Consider the following 17,313-nt stretch of genomic DNA (forward strand, 5'->3'; position numbering starts at 1 on the left):
CTTCTCCAATAATTTCCCCACCACTGACGTAAGGCTCACCGGCCTGTAATTTCCTGGATTATCCCTGCTACCCTTCTTAAACAATGGAACAACATTGGCCATTCTCCAGTCCTCTGGGACCTCACCCATAGCCAGTGAGGATACAAAGATTTCTGTCAAGGCCCCAGCAATCTCCTCCCTTACCTCCCTCAGTACTCTGGGGTAGATCCCATCTGGCCCTGGGCACTTATCCACCTTAATATTCTTCAAGCCGCCTAACACCTCCTCTTATTTGATTTCAACATGATCCAGGCTGTCTACACATTCTTCCCTAGACAAATTGACTTTGTACTTGGTTATATGGCTTTTTAACTTGTTTGATTGTGAAACATGAATTGATGGGACCAATGGGGAAATGTCGAAGCAGTGGTTGGTTACTTGCAGGATTGTTTAGTGTCAGTGGCATTAGGAGGGGGATGGGGATCCCCATGGAGACAGATAATTTTTAAAAAGGAACTTGAGTTTCCAATTAATAGCTGAAAAAAATCGCAAAAGGCTAAAAGCTTCATTGATGAAAGACTACCTTTGTAGGCAATTTATACTTTAAACCACAGAACAGCTTGTTATTTTAGCACAACTGAAACAACACACTTCACAATATACGTTACACTGTCCTTTAAGTAGACATTCAATTATCTTGAAATCAGTCCAAAGTGACCCTTGGCCCCCAAGGGTTTACTTCTGTTATTTCTTTCCTCAGCCTGGCAAATTTTTAACCCCAGAAATGTCCTTCACAGTGAGTGTATTACTGGAGATCCTCCCTCTAGCGCAAACTAGGCGAATCTTCTAGCCTCATTTTAACTCCACACAAATTTGGTCTTTTCATCTGAGCGCAAGCTTCCACCCACATTCCGGTATGATGAACCATAGAGACTTTTGGCCTCTAGCTGCTCTCTCTCTCCTTGACCCTGGGGCAGACTAAATTGTCTGTGATATTCAGTGATGTTTTAGGAAAGACTTTAAACTGATATCATAATGGATTCAAAGAACAAAGAACAATGCTTCCCATCTCAAAGCATCTCATGGCGATGTGAATCACATGGGCCTTATATCCAGGTAAAGATGTTGATTAGCTATCCTTGAGACCCTAACTGTCTTTTATCTTGGATTTAAATTGACAGTTTAAAGCATAACTCAACACTTTACTAGGACTTTGCAGATTCACAATCTATCCAATGTAAACACAGGCTGCTGCCATTGTCTCCAAGTGTAACCACCTTGTACCTTCTTCCCAGTAAAACAACCTGTGCCCCTTTAATCTCTAACAATCAAACCACCCAGGCTAGGGAGATTTCAGAACATGTCACAAGACCCTCTTCATTTTACCTTAAATTAAAGACACAGTCCCAAAACATAACAATTTTATAAACCTCATCATTCTTAATACTTTGAATTTTCTAGTAACATGGGCGCAGAAGTGAACATTGCATTAATAAGGGAATCCCTGACATTCTAGGCAGCAATGTGAGCAGCTAGGGTGCATTGCCCACATCACCCTCCTTCCTCCTCCCACTCCAAATCATCCGAGGAGGACCTGTGTTCTTCGCCTGGTTCCTCTTTGCAAGATCCAAGCCTCATTGTTGTGTAACATTCTGCAGAGAAAACCATGATTGTTTTGGAGACCCTGGCTGATGCATGACTAAAGGGCACCCCAAGATCTGTCCATGCACCTGAAATGCATCTTCAGCATGCTAATGGCCTGTTTAATCATACATAAGAACATAAGAAATAGGAACAGGAGTAGACCATGCGGTCCCTCGAGCCTACTCCGCCATTCAATAAGATCATGGCTGTTTTGATTTCCACATTCCCACCTAACCCCAATAACCTTTGATCCCCTTGCCTAACAAGAAGCTATCTACCTCTGCCTTAAAAATATTTAATGACCCGCCCCCACCACCTTCTGAGGTAGAGAATTCCAAAGTCATACAACCCTCAGAGAGAAAGAATTTCTCCTCATCTCTGTCCTAAAAGGGCGACCCCTAATTTTTAAATTGCCCCCTAGTTCTGGACTCACTCACAAGAGGAAACATCCTTTCAACATCCACCTTGCCAAGACCATTCAGAATCTTGTATACTTCAATCAAATCAACCCTCACTCTTCTAAATTTCAGTGGAAACAAGCCCAGTCTGTCCAACCTTTCCTCTTAAGACAGCCCATTCATTCCAGGTATCAATTTGGTAAACCTCCTTTGAGCCGCCTCCAATGCATATGATGTGATCTGGCAATACATGTGGTATGATCTGGCATTCATGGTAGCACTGTTGCCTTCTGATGGGTGTCATGAGCCAAGTTTGCGGTGGCTAGCCCTTGTCAGTTAACAGCCATCTCTTAAGACTGCTTCGGAGTCCAAAGCGATTGGGGAACTTAGACTGCCGTAAGACAAAAGCATCCTGGCAGGTTCCTGGGAATCTTGCACATACCTGCATAAATATCTTCTTGTAGTTGCATGTCAGCTGGCAATTGATTGAATGGAAGCCCTTTTGGCTGATCAATAATCCTGATTGTCCTGGGGTGCCTGGATTGCCATTTTTGTGCAAGTGAAGTTGCTCTGCCCCTGTGGGAAGCCCACCCCCCAGAGCTCAAAGACAAACCCTGGTCATTCTGACTGACATAATTACTGGCCCTGGCAAACAACCCATCAGTCAGCTGTCTTATGCATCTGTGCACAGCCGACTGAAGGTCTTGTGTATGTTTGAGGCAGGGAGCATGTAGTAATAGAGGCCCAGACTAATGCTCCAGGGGCATGTGTTCAAATCTCACCACAGGTGCTGGGGGAATTTAAATTCAGTAAATTATTGAATCTGGAATAAAAATCCAGTCTCCGTGATGGTGGCCATGGGCTGGATTTAGTGTTCCTGACGTGAGTCCCACCCACTGGTCAGAGAACCGTCAGGAGAGCCACGTTACTTTGGTGGGGGAGGCCCAACCTGCCAGGCACTCAGGTGGCCAATGTCGGGCCTTCCCTGGGATTTAGGACCCAGGTGGTAGAAATCCTGCCCCCCGATAACTTCTAGCCCATCAGCAGTCGGCAGCTCTGCAGTAGAGACAGCATCACTGGTAACTGTTGCCAGTACTACAGTGAGGCCTCCAGCAGGGATCGTCATGAGATCCCTGAAGAAAGGTGAGTGGGAAAGTTTGGGGGACGCAGGGAGGGAGTTGCTAGTGAGCAAGGGGAGGGGCATTGGATCGAAGGGCAGGTGATGGCTCCCGGGGCGCCCCCTTCCTGATGCTGGGTCCCTCAATCAGGTACTAAGTGCCTTTTAAACAGGGACCCACCTGGGGGCTGCTGGCAAACCTGACAGGATTTGCTGGACGGCCTTCAGGAGGCACAAGACACCCATGCGAGTTAGGGAGTACCCCTGAGCCATCACTAAATCCAAATGGGCTCAAGGATAATGACCTTCAGGTGGCTTGTTACTGAGCCTGATGACTAGTGGGCGGGTTCCCATCAGCCCATTCCCACCTCTGATTTAATGGAGGTTTTCCTGAGGGCGGGAATGTGGCCTCCATGTGTTGCCTCCCTGATGATTATGCCGGTGGCTGCCACAAGTCCCGGCCTGGCAGGCTCCACTAAATCCAACCACATGCAACCACTGGATTGTTGTGAAAATCCATTTGGTTCACTAATGTCCATTAGGGAAGGAGATGTGCTATCCTTTCCCAGTGTGGCTTACATGTGACTCCAGACCCACAGCAATGTGGTTTACTCTTAACTGCCCTCTGAAATGACCTGGCAAGCCTTCTCAAGGGCAATTAAGGATAGGAGGATGGGCAACAAATGCTAGCTTTGCCAGCAATGCTCACATCCCATGAATGCATAAAAGAAGTCTTTGTAATTTATCCTCAGAGAATAAAGACTCTGCCAACACAAAAAGTTCAAACAATGAAGATGTTTCATAGATAATGTTATTATAAATTAAAATGTCACAGTTAAATAATGTATGTAAGGTCGTCACTTTTATTTAACACTAATAGAATTCGTAGATGGTGCAGCATGCAAATATTTCACATTTAGAATGTTAAGTGCTCTTTGTCTTTTGATTTATTTCATCATTCAGCTATTCCTTTAAGCAGCTCCAGGCATTTATTTCTCACATCAGGATTAAGATTACCAGGTAAAGATTCGATAAGGATGAGCAGGTTAAAGAGGAGGTTAAAGTTGAATTCTGTGGCGTAATCAAAAAGAGATCTTTGGAACCAATTCTAAACCATGGCTAAGATAGATAAAGAAAATTGTGGTAAGTTGACAAGATCGTTAAATAATTTTCACTTCTGAAATATTTAACAGAATCTTTGAAATATAAATTCAGACTATGGCAAGGTCTACCTGTTCAATTAAATGCCCTCTCCATTTATACAAATTTATATGAAGAGCAGGATTTTCTTCTAATGTCTTGGCCAACATTCTTCCTTCAACCAATACCACCAAAACAAGTTTAATTGGCCATTAATTTCACTTGTATGGGGAACCTTGCTATATGCAAATTGGTTGCTACATTTTTCCATATAACAACAGTGGCTATAGTTCAAAAGTAATTCATTAGCAGAGAAGCACTTTAGGGAGTTCTAAGGATTAAGACAAATACTGTTTTGTTTTGAGGAGAGGACCATTGGCTATCCAATAATCAGTGCCTTGGTTTTAAAAATGTTATCTTTGTTTTTAAGGCGATGCTCCTTTGTAATCTTTGTAACATCTTCCAGCCCTACAACTCTCTGAGATATCTGCACTCCTCCATTTTTGGACTTTTGTACATCCACAATTTTAATCACTTCACCGGTGGCAGCCATCCACTCAGCTACCAAGGTTCTAAGTTCTGGAATTCTCTCCCTAAACCTCCGATTCTCTACCATCTTTTCTTCCTTAAGGCACTGCTTAAAACCTACTTCTTTGATCAAGCTTTTGGTCATCAGGCCTTATGTGGCTCAATGCCAAATTTTGTCTGATAATGCTCTTGTGAAGCCTTGGGTCACTTCATACATTAAAGGCACTAAAAATGCAAGTTGATGATAAGATGACACACAAATCTATATTCTTTCTTTACCTGTAAATCAGTTGAACATTTTGATTTTACTTAGGTCTCTGTGACTAAGGTTCAAGTTCATTTTCAACCTATGTAATTAAGAGTCTTGGATATGGATCATCAAACTTTAAATTGTGGGTGGCACATTAAAACTGTCTTCAGCAGAAAAAGCAAGTGTCTTGCATTTCTCATTTACTTAAATAAGCATTTTAAGTGCACTGACTCACTAAAATACAGATTAGCATAGATCCTACAGAAAAAGAACCATTTGAAAGACTACAATTTCAACCCATTACATTGCAAGGTCTATTTTTCGAAATGGCTCCAGACACCATTTTTATTTCTCACCCAACTGAACATATTAGTAAATGTGCTTTCAGCAGATATATCTTGTAGGTGACTGTCAGCATCCAGCCCCTTACCTGTGGGTGAACCTCCTGCACAATTTAGGTTCATTGAACAACTAATTGTGTAGCATGCAGCTAATGATGATCTTTGTGCTCTAATATGTCTCCTGATCTAGCCAGACACTGAACTCTGTACTTCTCAATTATAGTGTGCACAATAATGATCCTGTTGCCTCAACAGGCCTATAGCTGCACTTACCTGGTATTCCTGGCTGTCACAAATGTGGCATTTGTCAGGGTTGAAGACACCAACTTTTGTCTCCTAGGAGCCACTCTTCCAGTTTATCTTTTCCTTCAAATAATCCAGTTAGAGAAAAATACCTTGAGGAACTGCCTGGGAGGTGGGCATTTACCCATGCTGCTGGCCACTAACTGCTTGGGCATTGATGGTGTGGAACACCTTATGGTTCACAAATGTCATGGGATTGTATGTAAAGACTGAGGTGGCCAAACAGGTGCCAGCAATAACACCTTGGACCTTCAAGATGCGGAAGAGTTGCAGAGCGTTCTTATTCTACGGCTTGTTTTCCATTTGGGAAGGTGTTTGGCCTGATGCAGTGATTTGCCTGATGTAGCGATTTGCCTGATGCATATGTGCACTGTGTATTTCCTGATCAATCTGATCATAGCTTGGAATGAGCCTGAGGTATAAAAATTCAGGGCTCAGATGAAGTTGACTGCTTTTGTCATTGTGTCCTTTTGGTAGAGGGTGTTTGCAGGCCTGATTTTGACATAAATCTGTTACTGCGTTCCTGGAGAAATGGAGTTTGTAAAGCAGTGGTTCCCAAACTTTTTCGTCATGTACTCTTATTCAGATTTACCAACTTTTTCCGTACCCCTCCAGGGCAGTTTATTTTCTAATTACCATACATTTTGTAAATCTACATAATTACACATTACAATTACACATTACACAGTACAATTACACATATGACTATAATAATAATAATTTTCTACTTACCATACATGTGATGGACAAGTTTGTCTGTTGGAGCTTGAGCACTTGAAGTTGCAAGAACCCCCTCCCCCTTCAGAATCACTCACAGGCCAGCCCCTCTTCCCAACCCCCCTGCCCTCCTCACTCACTCATTCAGCAACCCCTCTTCCCAAATCCCCTCCCCCACTCACTCAGCAGCCCCTCTTCTCAACCCCCTTCCTCCACTCATTCACTCAGCAGTGCCTCTTCCCAAACCCCCCTCCCTCCATTCACTCAGTAGCCCTTCTTCCCAACTTCCCTCCCCCACTCACTCACTCATTAATCCCTCCTCCCAACCTCCCTCCCCCAACTCACATACTCAGCCAGCCCTCTTCAACCCCTTACACCTACTCATTCCTTTGTACCTCTGTGAGATGGCTCAACTCAGACAGTGTTTCGGCCTGCAGCTGCTGCTTTCACACTACCGCCACACTAGTGCTTGGGCTCATGCACTGACACTCACCTTGCCACTGCTCATTACTCCTCTAATCACAGGGTGTTTCTCTCCCATGCGTGCTGCTAATAGACACACTAGTGAGATGCAGTTGTGCCCACTATCAGAAGCACGGGGGAGCAACAGCCTGTGATCAGAGGTGCAACTGGAAGGTGAGTGGTGGGTATAAGCCTGAGCACCAGAGACACTTGCATTTGGGAACCCCTGGACTATGGAGTCGGTGATTCAGAAGTCGGAAAAAAAATCTCATCCATGAAAATCCACCACTACGTAATTGAGAGAGAAGTACCCCCTACAGACATCTGTCATACCCTTGGCGTAATATCTACCCCACTTTGGGAACCACTGCTGTCAAAGAGACTTTCCTTCCTAGGTGTGGCAGATCATTGGGAAAGGCATCCACCTCTGATGTAAGCAAATCTATCCAGTATCCCTCCTTTCATTTTCTTCTGTCTCAAAAAAATCACAGGGGAATTGAACTAAATATCTATTTTTTAAAAGTTAGATTTCAGCAATGAAAAGTTCAGCGAAATAGTTTGAACTACTCAATCAGTTCCTGAACAGTCCAAAGTATCCTGGCCCCTCATTGTCCATTTTATATTGGTGATGAGTGCACGGTTTATTCCTCTTTAAAATAATGTGAGATTCTCCAGCGTTTTTATGTACAGTAATTGCCACAGATTAAAATAAACCGCTTAGAACATAAGAGCATAAGAAATAGGAGCGGGAGTAGGTTATCCAGCCCAACGAAAATGCTCCGCCATTAGATAAGGTCATGGCTGATCTGATTGTGGCCTTACCACATTTTCTTACCTGTTCCCATAACCCTTGACTCCAATCAAAAATCTGTCTGACTCAGCCTTGAATATATTTGATGGCCCAGCCTTCACGGCTATCTGTGGAAGAGAATTCGAAAGACTAATGGCTCTCAGAGAAGAAATTCATCCTCATCTCCATCTTAAATGGGGGACACCTTGGGCTGAATCTAACCTATGTCGGACGGGCTGGGTGCGATCGGCTGCAGCATGCGCGCGAAAGAGCGTAGGTAGAATGGGCAATAAAAGTTTGTAAAAATTCAAGTAAAAAGTTATTTAAACATGTCCCTTCATGTGACAGTGTCACATGAGCTGGGACATGTTTGTCAAGTTGACCAAATTTATTTATTAAATTTCTAAAACCTTCAGGAAACCTTATCCCACCCGTGGATGAGGTTTCCTGGAAAATGCGACGGCCGCTTGGGCTCTTCGCCTGCCCGCCAACCTTAAGGTTGGACGGGCAGTGGTGTTAATGATGTTAAGGACTTTCTTAATGGCCTTAATAGGCCTTCGACAGTTTGGTGGATGCGCCGCCGCCTCCGGCACACGCCCGCCGAACATAATATCAAACTGATGCGCGATGATGTTGGGATGCACGCCCGATGTCATCTCGAGTCATTTTGCGCGTCAGCATGTTGGGCCCGCCCCCGCACGCCAACAGCAATATTCTGGCCCTTATGTTTAAACTGTGCCCCCTAGTTCTGGATTTCCACACGAGAGTTAACATCCTCTCAGCATCGACCCTATCAAGCCCCATTCAGAATCCTATATGTTTCAATAAGATCACTTCTCATTCTTCTAAACTCCAATGAGTATAGGCCAAACATGTTCAACCTTTTCTTATAAGGCAAACTTCTCATCCCAGGAATCAGCCTAGTGATCCTTCTCTGAACTGCTTCCAAAGCAAGTGTATCCTTCCTCAAGTAAGGAGGCCAAAACTGTACACAAGACTCCAGGTGTGGTCTCACTAATGCCCTGTACAGTTGTAGCAAGATCTCCCTACTTTTATACTCCATCCCCTTGCAATAAATGCCAAAATTCCATTTGTCTTCTGAATTACTTGCTGGACTTGCATGCTGACTTTTTGTAATTCATGTATAATTCCTATGCACTGCAGCATTCTGCAGTCTCTCTCCATTTCAATAATATTCTGCTTTTCTATTCTTCCTGCCAAAGTGGACAAACTCACATTTTCACATTATGCTCCATCTGCTAAATTTTTGCCCGCTCACTTAACCTATCCAAATCTCTGTGCAGACTCTTTGTATCCTCCTCACAATTTGCTTTCCTGCCTATCTTTGTTTCATCTACAAATTTGGCTACAATAAAGTTGATTCATCCAAGTTATTAACCTAAATCATAAATAGTTGAGGCCCCAGCATTGATCCCTGTGACACTCCTCTGGTAACAGTTTGCCAACCTGAAAATGACCCATTTATCTCAGAGAGTAACTGCATCATGCAGCTGGGTTGCTTTACAATGACTTGAGATATTCTGGCTTTGAAAATGTGAGTATGGCAAGCTTTATTTTAGTTGTATATTGTATCATTGAGTAGTGGACATATTAGTTTGTATGAGATGCAAAGAAAGAGCTGTGAGATTCTGTGATGCCTGGCATGCATGAGCAGATTGACAGCTGATGCTGCATGGCATGTAATATTGGGCTATTGATGGGTATACTATACTATTAGTTATTCTTTCCTTAGACCTCCCTTGTGCATCTGTTTCTAGATCCTTCTGATATTGTGTAGTAAGATACAGTTGCATGTCTTTTACAGATCGTGTACAGCAGGCATGACTTTACAGTTTGTGTAGTGTGATACAGCAATATGTCTTTACAGGTTGTCTAGCACCATAGAGCTATGTATCCTTACAAGTTATTCAGTATGATATAGCCAAGTGTCCTTATAAGGTTGCATAGTCTGATACAGCTACATGTCCTTAAGTTTGTATGACATGTTACAGCTAAATGCCCTCACAGTTTGTAGAGTGGGATATACTTACACTGAATTACTTAGAATTTTTAACAGAAACAGGCCATTCAGCCAAACTGGTCTACACCAATGTTCATGTCCCACAAGAGCCTCCTCCCACCCCTTTTCATCTAACGCTTTCAGCATAATATACCTCTATTTCTTGTAGTCTAGTGTGCTTATATACCTTCCCCTTTAATTGATCCATGCTATTTTCAACTACTCCATGTAGTAGCTACTTCAACATTCTAACCACACTTTGGATAAAGAAAGTACTCCTGAATTCCTAATTGGATTTATTGGCGACCATCTTATATTTATGGGCCTTAGATTAGGTCGGACCAATAAGTGAAAATTTGGTTGTTACAGCTACAAACTCATATCCTCTAGGTTTATGTAGCAGAAAAGGGCAGCATTCATCCCATCTGCCCGAGCTGAATCTAAACCTAGCCTCTCAGAAGTAGAGGTACGTTGTGTAATGCACTCATTATCAAATCCCTTTGACCCAGCATAGCCATATTTATCCTGGGATTTACTGCAATGCAATACCTGTGCAGGTGAATAGCAGGTGTTACCTGTAGTGGAGTTCTGCTCTTCTGCTGCCAGGTGTCAAAAAGAACTGAGGAATGTGAAATATCAGCAGCTTGGCTTCCCAATGAATTGGTAATATATTACATTACATAGCTACATGTCCTTATCGTTTTATAGTGTGATACAGCTTTATGTCCTTCCAGATTCTATAGTGCGATACAGATAAATGTCTTTTTAGTTTATATGGTAAGATATACAGCTACATCTCTTTACTTTTGCATAATATGATACAGTTAAGTATGTACAGGCATATGTATATGTACATATAGTATGGTATAAGTAGACATTCTTAAACAACATTTATTGTATAGTAATGTGAGGAACCCCTTTTTGAAAAAATTGAAGGGCATTGAATTTTGGACATTCTCCCTCTTGAGTTATTTTTAAAAGTTTGCAATATTAATTTGGGGCTGTGAATATGCCATTAATCAAGGAACCATGGGTCAAGATAGATGTCCGGCAGGGAACACCTCATGAGGGAAGAGGTACTTTGTATATCTAAGTTAACAAAGAACTGCTGTTACCAGGCTAAAGGCTGTTGCTGATTGATTTAAAACACCTAGCCTGAGAGAAATATTCTTTGAATATCTCTTAGTCTGTGTATGTGTGTGTGTGTGTTTGTGTGTCTGTGCCTTAGAAGCAAGCTGCAAGGAAAAGACACTTTCTTTCCCGCTCTCTGCCCCACCTTTATGTTTTCTGTGGTCCAGAGTGAGTTAAACCTTCCTCAAAAATGTCCCATCAGAATAAATCTTTTTTTTTGAAAGTCTGCTAAGTTTTGATAAGAAAGAGTCAACAAGGTCAGTTTCATCAACAAATCCATCTGAAAGAACTTCCAGGTCTATTGTGACTAGAATTCTGTTAGATCAATAGTGTTGGGATCTTTCTGAAAGTTTGTCCTTTTAAAAGAAATGTTCCAATACTCCAGCCTCTGCATGGCACTGTATTTGTTTTGTCCTGTTTTATGTTTGTGTATGAAAATATGGGGGTTTGAATATCTGCTTTTCAAAAATGGGAAAATTGTTACAGTTCTAAACTACAACCTGTATGTTACTCAGTTTGATTAACTTGATTTTTTAAAATAGTTTGTTTTATAATAAATCAATATTTTATGTGCTTACTGAAAGAAGCCTGGTTAGAGTCTTTTTATATTGGGAATAGCAATACCAAAGGGCATCAATTGCCAGTTTTGTGGGTGAATTAAACATTTAAACTATTGTTATGACCTGTGGAGAAGCGGGGCAAGAATTAACTGCACACTCCTCCCATCTCGATTTGTAACAACAGCTACATTTTCTTAAAGAGGGCTCATGTGGAGTGTGAATACTGACATGGATTATTTGTGATAAATGACTAGTTTAGTCGAGGTTTACAATGGTTCGCAACAATGATAGCCATTCTCTATCGAGACTGAAAATCCAGCTAAAAATCACTCATCAACTTCCTAAATATGAATATGTTATTGTACTAAATTTGTAAGTAATTAATGCCCATGACAAATATTTATCTGATTTTATTTTGAACAACTTTCTTTCTTACAATTGTTCTTATCCTCAGTGAATTAAAAATGACAGGATTGGTGGGAGTGACCACCGCACAGACCTTGTGAAGAAGAAGTCTTCACATTGAGGATACCCTTCATCGTGTTGTGTGGCACTATCACCATATTAGATGGGTTTGATTTTGAACAGATATAGCAACTCAAAACTGAGCACAATGAGATGCTGTGGGCCATCAGCAGCAGCAGAATTCTATAAAATCACAATCTGTAATCTCATAGCCCGGCATATCCCCCACTCTATCATTATCATCCAGGGGATCAACCTTTGTTCTATGAAGAGTGCAGGAGAGCATGCCAGAAGCAGCACCCGGTGTTAGCCTGGTGAAGCTATAACACAGGACTACTTGCATGCCAAACTGCAGAAGCAGCTTGCGATAGACAGCTAAGCGATCCCAATGGGTCGGATCAGATTTAAACTCTGCTGTCCTGCCACACCCAGTCGTAAATGGTGGTGGACAATTAAACAACTAACTGGAGGAGGAGGCTTCACAAATATCCGTATCCTCAATGATGGGGGATCCCAGCACAGCAGTGCTAAAGGCGAGGTTGAAGCATTTGCAACCATCTTCAGCCAAAATGCTGGGTGGATGATCCATCTCGGCCTCCTCCTGAGGTTCCCAGCATCACACATGCCAGTCTTCAGCCAATTCGATTCACTCCATGTGATATCAAGGAACGGTTGAAAGCACTGAATACTGCAAAGGCTATGGACCCTGATAACATTCTGGCAATAGTACTGAAGACTTGTGCTCCAGAACTAGCTGTGCCCCTAGCCAAACTGTCATTGTATAGCGGCAGTACTGGCATCCACCCAACAATGTGGAAAATTGCCCAGGTATGTCCTTTCCACAAAAAGCAGGACAAATCTAAGCTGGCCAATTACCGCCCAATTAGTATACTCTCCATCATCAGTAAAGTGATTGAAGGTGTCATCGACAGTGATATCAAGCAGCACTTACACAGCAATAATTTGCTTATTGCTGCTCAGTTTGAGTTCTGCCAGGGCCACTCAGCTCCTGACCTCAAGGAGTTTGAAACCATCCAGGACAAAGCCCATTTGATTGGCACCACTTCCACAAACATTCACTCCTTCAACCACCAACGAACAATGGCAGCAGTGTGTACCATCTACAAGATGCACTGCAGAAACTCACCAAGGCAGCACCTTCCAAAAACACAAATGCTACCATCAAGAAGAACAAGGTCAGCAGATACGTGGGAACACCACCTCGAAGTTCCCCTCCAAGCCAATCACCATCCTGACTTGGAAAATTTTGCCGTTTCTTCACTGTCGCTGTGTCAAAATCCTGGCACTTCCTCCCTAACAGCACTGTGGGTGTACCTACACCACAGGGACTGCAGCGGTTCAAGAAGGCAGTGTGGAATAGAGTTTTAGTCAGCTAAAGTGTCTAATGGGTTAAATGGTCTAAAAGTGATTATATTGTAGTAAGGAATGATGTAAACTAATCAAGCAGTGTAAACTAATCACGCGGAATATCTTTGAAAAGTTTGTGGTTACAACTGCATCCTGTTATGTGCTAGACAAAACAATGGTGCCCTGATTAAATCTGCTGATATGGTAATTTATGTAATCTTTATCTACATAGTTGTAGTTAAACTGTCTCCTGTCTTATCATGAAATGTCCCAGCTGCCTGTAATTGTATTACCGTGCTCGCCCTGTGTAAGTGCTAACCATGACATAACTGTGATTTCCTGATGTATGGACCTTATATGATATGAACTTCCTGTTATGAGCTGTATAAACAACGTTGGATTCTCTGTTTGGGGAGTTAGGCTGACCAGGAACCGCGTGATTAGGATCCTGAGCAGCCGACTCCCAAGCATGTTTGAATAAATATAGTTTTGCTTCTAACAAGTCAGTGTTCTCGTTGTTGTGTTGCAATTCGACAGCAGCTCACCACCATCTTCTCAAGAGCAATTCGGGAATAAATGCTGGTGTAGCCAGCGACGTCCACATCCCGTAAATGAATCTTAAAAAAAATTATTATAGCCTCGGTCCAAACAGACAAAAGAGCTGAACTTAAGAGGTGAGGTGAGAATGACTGCCCTTGACATCAAGGCTGCATTTGACCAAGTGTGGCATCACGGAGCCCTAGGAAAACTGAAGTCACTGGGAATCAGGAGGAAAACTCTCCACTGGTTGGAGTCATATTTAGCACAAAGGAAGATGGTTGTGGGAGGTCAATCATCTCAGCTCTGGGACATTGCTGCAGTAGTTCCTCAGGGTAGTGTCCTCGGCCCAACCATCTTCAGCTGCTTCACCAATTACCTTCCCTCCATCATAAGGACAGAAGTGGGGATGTTCGCTGATTGCACAATGTTAAGCACCAGTCTCGAATCCTCAGATACTGAAGCAATCTATGTCAATGTGCAGCAAGATCTAGATACTGTTCAGTCTTGGGTCGATAAGCAGCAAGTAACATTTGTGCTACGCAAGTGCCAGGCAATGACCATCTCCAACAAGAGAGAATCTAACCATCTCCCCTTGACATTCAATGGCATTATCACTGCTGAAACCCCCCACTATCAACATCCTGGGAGTTACCATTTACTAGGAACTGAACTGGACCAGCCATATAAATACTGTGGCAGGTCAGAGACTGGGAATTCTGTGGCAAGTAACTTACCTCCTGACTTTCCAAAGCCTGTCCACCATCTACAAGGCACCAGTAAGGAGTCTGATGAAATATTCTCCACTTGCCTGGATGTGTGCAGCTCTAACAACACTTTAGAAGCTTGACACTATCTAGGAAAAAGCAGCCAGCTTGATTGTCATCCCGTCCAGCACCTTCAACATTCACTCCCTCCACTACTGATGCACAGTAGCAGCAGTATGCACTATCGATAAGATGCACTGTTACAACTCACCATGGCTCTTTTTACAAACCCGTGACCTCTATCACCTCAGAGCACAAGTGCACCACCTGCAAGTTCCCTCCAAGCAACACACCATCTTGACTTGGAACTATATCGCCGTTCCTTCAGGGGTTGCTGGGTCAAAATCCTGGTACTCCCTTCCTAATAGCACTGTGGGTGTTCAATCAGCACATGGACTGCAGTGGTCCAAGAAAGCTTAGCACTACCTTCTCAAGGGCAATTAGGGACGGGCAACAAATGCTGGCCTTGCCAGTGTTGCCCATATCCCATTAATGAATAAATAAGAAAAAATTAATGTCCCCTGGGCCTGATGGCCAGTATCCTAAGGTCTTAAAAAAAATGGTTGCAGAGACAGTGCATGCATTGTTTGTAACCTTCTAAAATTGTTGAGATTCTGGAAAGGTCCCAGCAGATTGGAAAGCCGCAAATATAATACCACTATTTATGAAAGGAGTGAGACAGAAAGCAGGAAACTATAGGCTAGTTAGTCTAACATCCATCATTGGGAAAATGCTAAAACCGATCACTACGGAGGTAGTAACAGGACATTTAGAAAATCATAATAATAACAATCAGGCAGAGTTAACATGGTTTTGTGAAAGGGAAATCATGTTTGACAGACTTATTGGAGTTCTTTGAAGATGTAACAAGCAGGGTAGATGAAGGGGAACCAGCTGATGTTGTGTATTTGGGTTTCCAAAAGACATTCAATAAGGCGAAATATGAAAGGTTCCTGTAGAAGATTAGAGCTCATGGTGTTGGGGGTGATATATTCACATGGCTAGATGATTGGCTAACTATAATTGGGAAATAGGGAGTCAGGATAATTAAGTCATTTTCAGGCTGGCATACTGTAATGAGTGGAATGCCACAGGGATCAGTGCTGGGGCCTCAACTATTTAAGATCTATATTTATGACTTAGATGAAGGATCAAATGTACTGTAGCCAAATTTGTTGATGCTACAAGGATAGGTAGGAATGGAAGTTGTGAGGAGGACACAACAAGTCTGCAAAGGGATAGAGATAGGTTAAGTGAGTGGGCAAAAGATTGATGGATGGAGCATAATGTGGGAAAATGCGGTTGTCCACTTTGGCAGGAAGAGTAAAAAAGCAAAATATTATTTAATTGGTGAGAAACTGCAGAATGCTGCAGTAGAGAGAGATCTGGGTGTTCTTGTACATGAATCATAAAAGTAAAGAATCATAAAGCATGCAGGTACAGCAAGTAATTAGGATAGCAAATGGAATATTGGCCTTTATATCAAGGGAGATGGAGTACAAAAGCAGGGAGTTTTGCTACAACTGTACAGGGCATTGATTGGAACACACCTAGAATAAGGTGTATAGTTTTGGTCTCCTCACTTAAGGAAACAAGTACTTGGATTGGAAACAGTTCAGAGAAGATTCACTGGTTGTTCCTGGGATGATGGGTTGTCTTATTTGGACAGGTTGAGCAGATTCTGAGGGAGCTTGACAGGGTGAATGCCAAGAGAATGTTTCCTCTCATGAGGGAACCTAGAACTAGGGGGCACAGATTAAAAAGAAGGGGCACCCCATTTGTGACTGAGATGAGGAGGATTTTCTTCTTTCAGAGGGTCATTAGTCTATGGAATTCTTTTCCACAGAGAACAGTGGAGGCTGGGTCAGTAAAAACTCAAGGCTAAGCTAGACAGATTTGTTACCTACAAGGGAATCAAGGGTTATGGAAAGCAGGCAAAGTGGAGTTAAGGCCACAATCAGATCAGCCATGACCTTTTTGAATGGTGGAGTAGGCTAGATTGGCAATTGGCCTACTTCTGCCCCTATTTCCTATGATCTTATGTAATGCTTTTTGCTGAGTCATTGTCTTCGATTTTAACCTGTAAGTGAGTTTTGAGGGAAGCTTTGTTAGGTCAGGAAACTGGGAAAAACAGTTTTCCCAAATGTCCTTCAGAATTTAAGTTTAGGGAAGCTTTAAGTGAGATCCCTCAGGCAGCCTGGTTGATAGGTTTGAAGCCTTTTGGACAGAAAGCCAGTTTTACAGAGCTGAAGTCTGTGAGAGCAGACAGGTGGATTCATGTAATGAGAGGATGAAAGTTGGTGGTGGGGGATATGTGTGGTGGTGTCTCTGGATCATGGGATGAGTCTAGATTGCGGGTGCTGGGGTGATGGATTCTGACATTAACTGGGGGAAACAGTGGTGATCAGGGTGTTGTATGTTGGGTGGGGAACAGGTAAATAACGGGATGGGGCCAGATGGGGGTTGGGGGGCAGAAATGTGATGGTGATTGGTGGGTCACATAGTGGTCAGTAGGGTGGGTGGAGATCAGGTGGTGGTTGAGGAAAATATTTAGTGGTTGGGGGGTGGGTATTTCCAATGGTGCTTGTTGGGTGGAGGCAGTAGACAAACCACGGAGAAGTTTACTGAGTAGCTTGTCGGGTTGGAAGAAACACTCCTGCTCCTTCTGATCCACAAGCAGTGCTATAAAGGCACTTATCTCATGGACTCTGCACCACCCCCCCTACCTCTTTAAGCTGCCAAGTTTCCCAAGACCTGGGAGAACTGTCCACCTGGGCTTAAAAATAGAACGACTAT

Source organism: Cetorhinus maximus, chromosome 7 (genome assembly GCF_964194155.1).
Source record: "Cetorhinus maximus chromosome 7, sCetMax3.hap1.1, whole genome shotgun sequence".
In the NCBI taxonomy this organism is placed as follows: domain Eukaryota; kingdom Metazoa; phylum Chordata; class Chondrichthyes; order Lamniformes; family Cetorhinidae; genus Cetorhinus; species Cetorhinus maximus.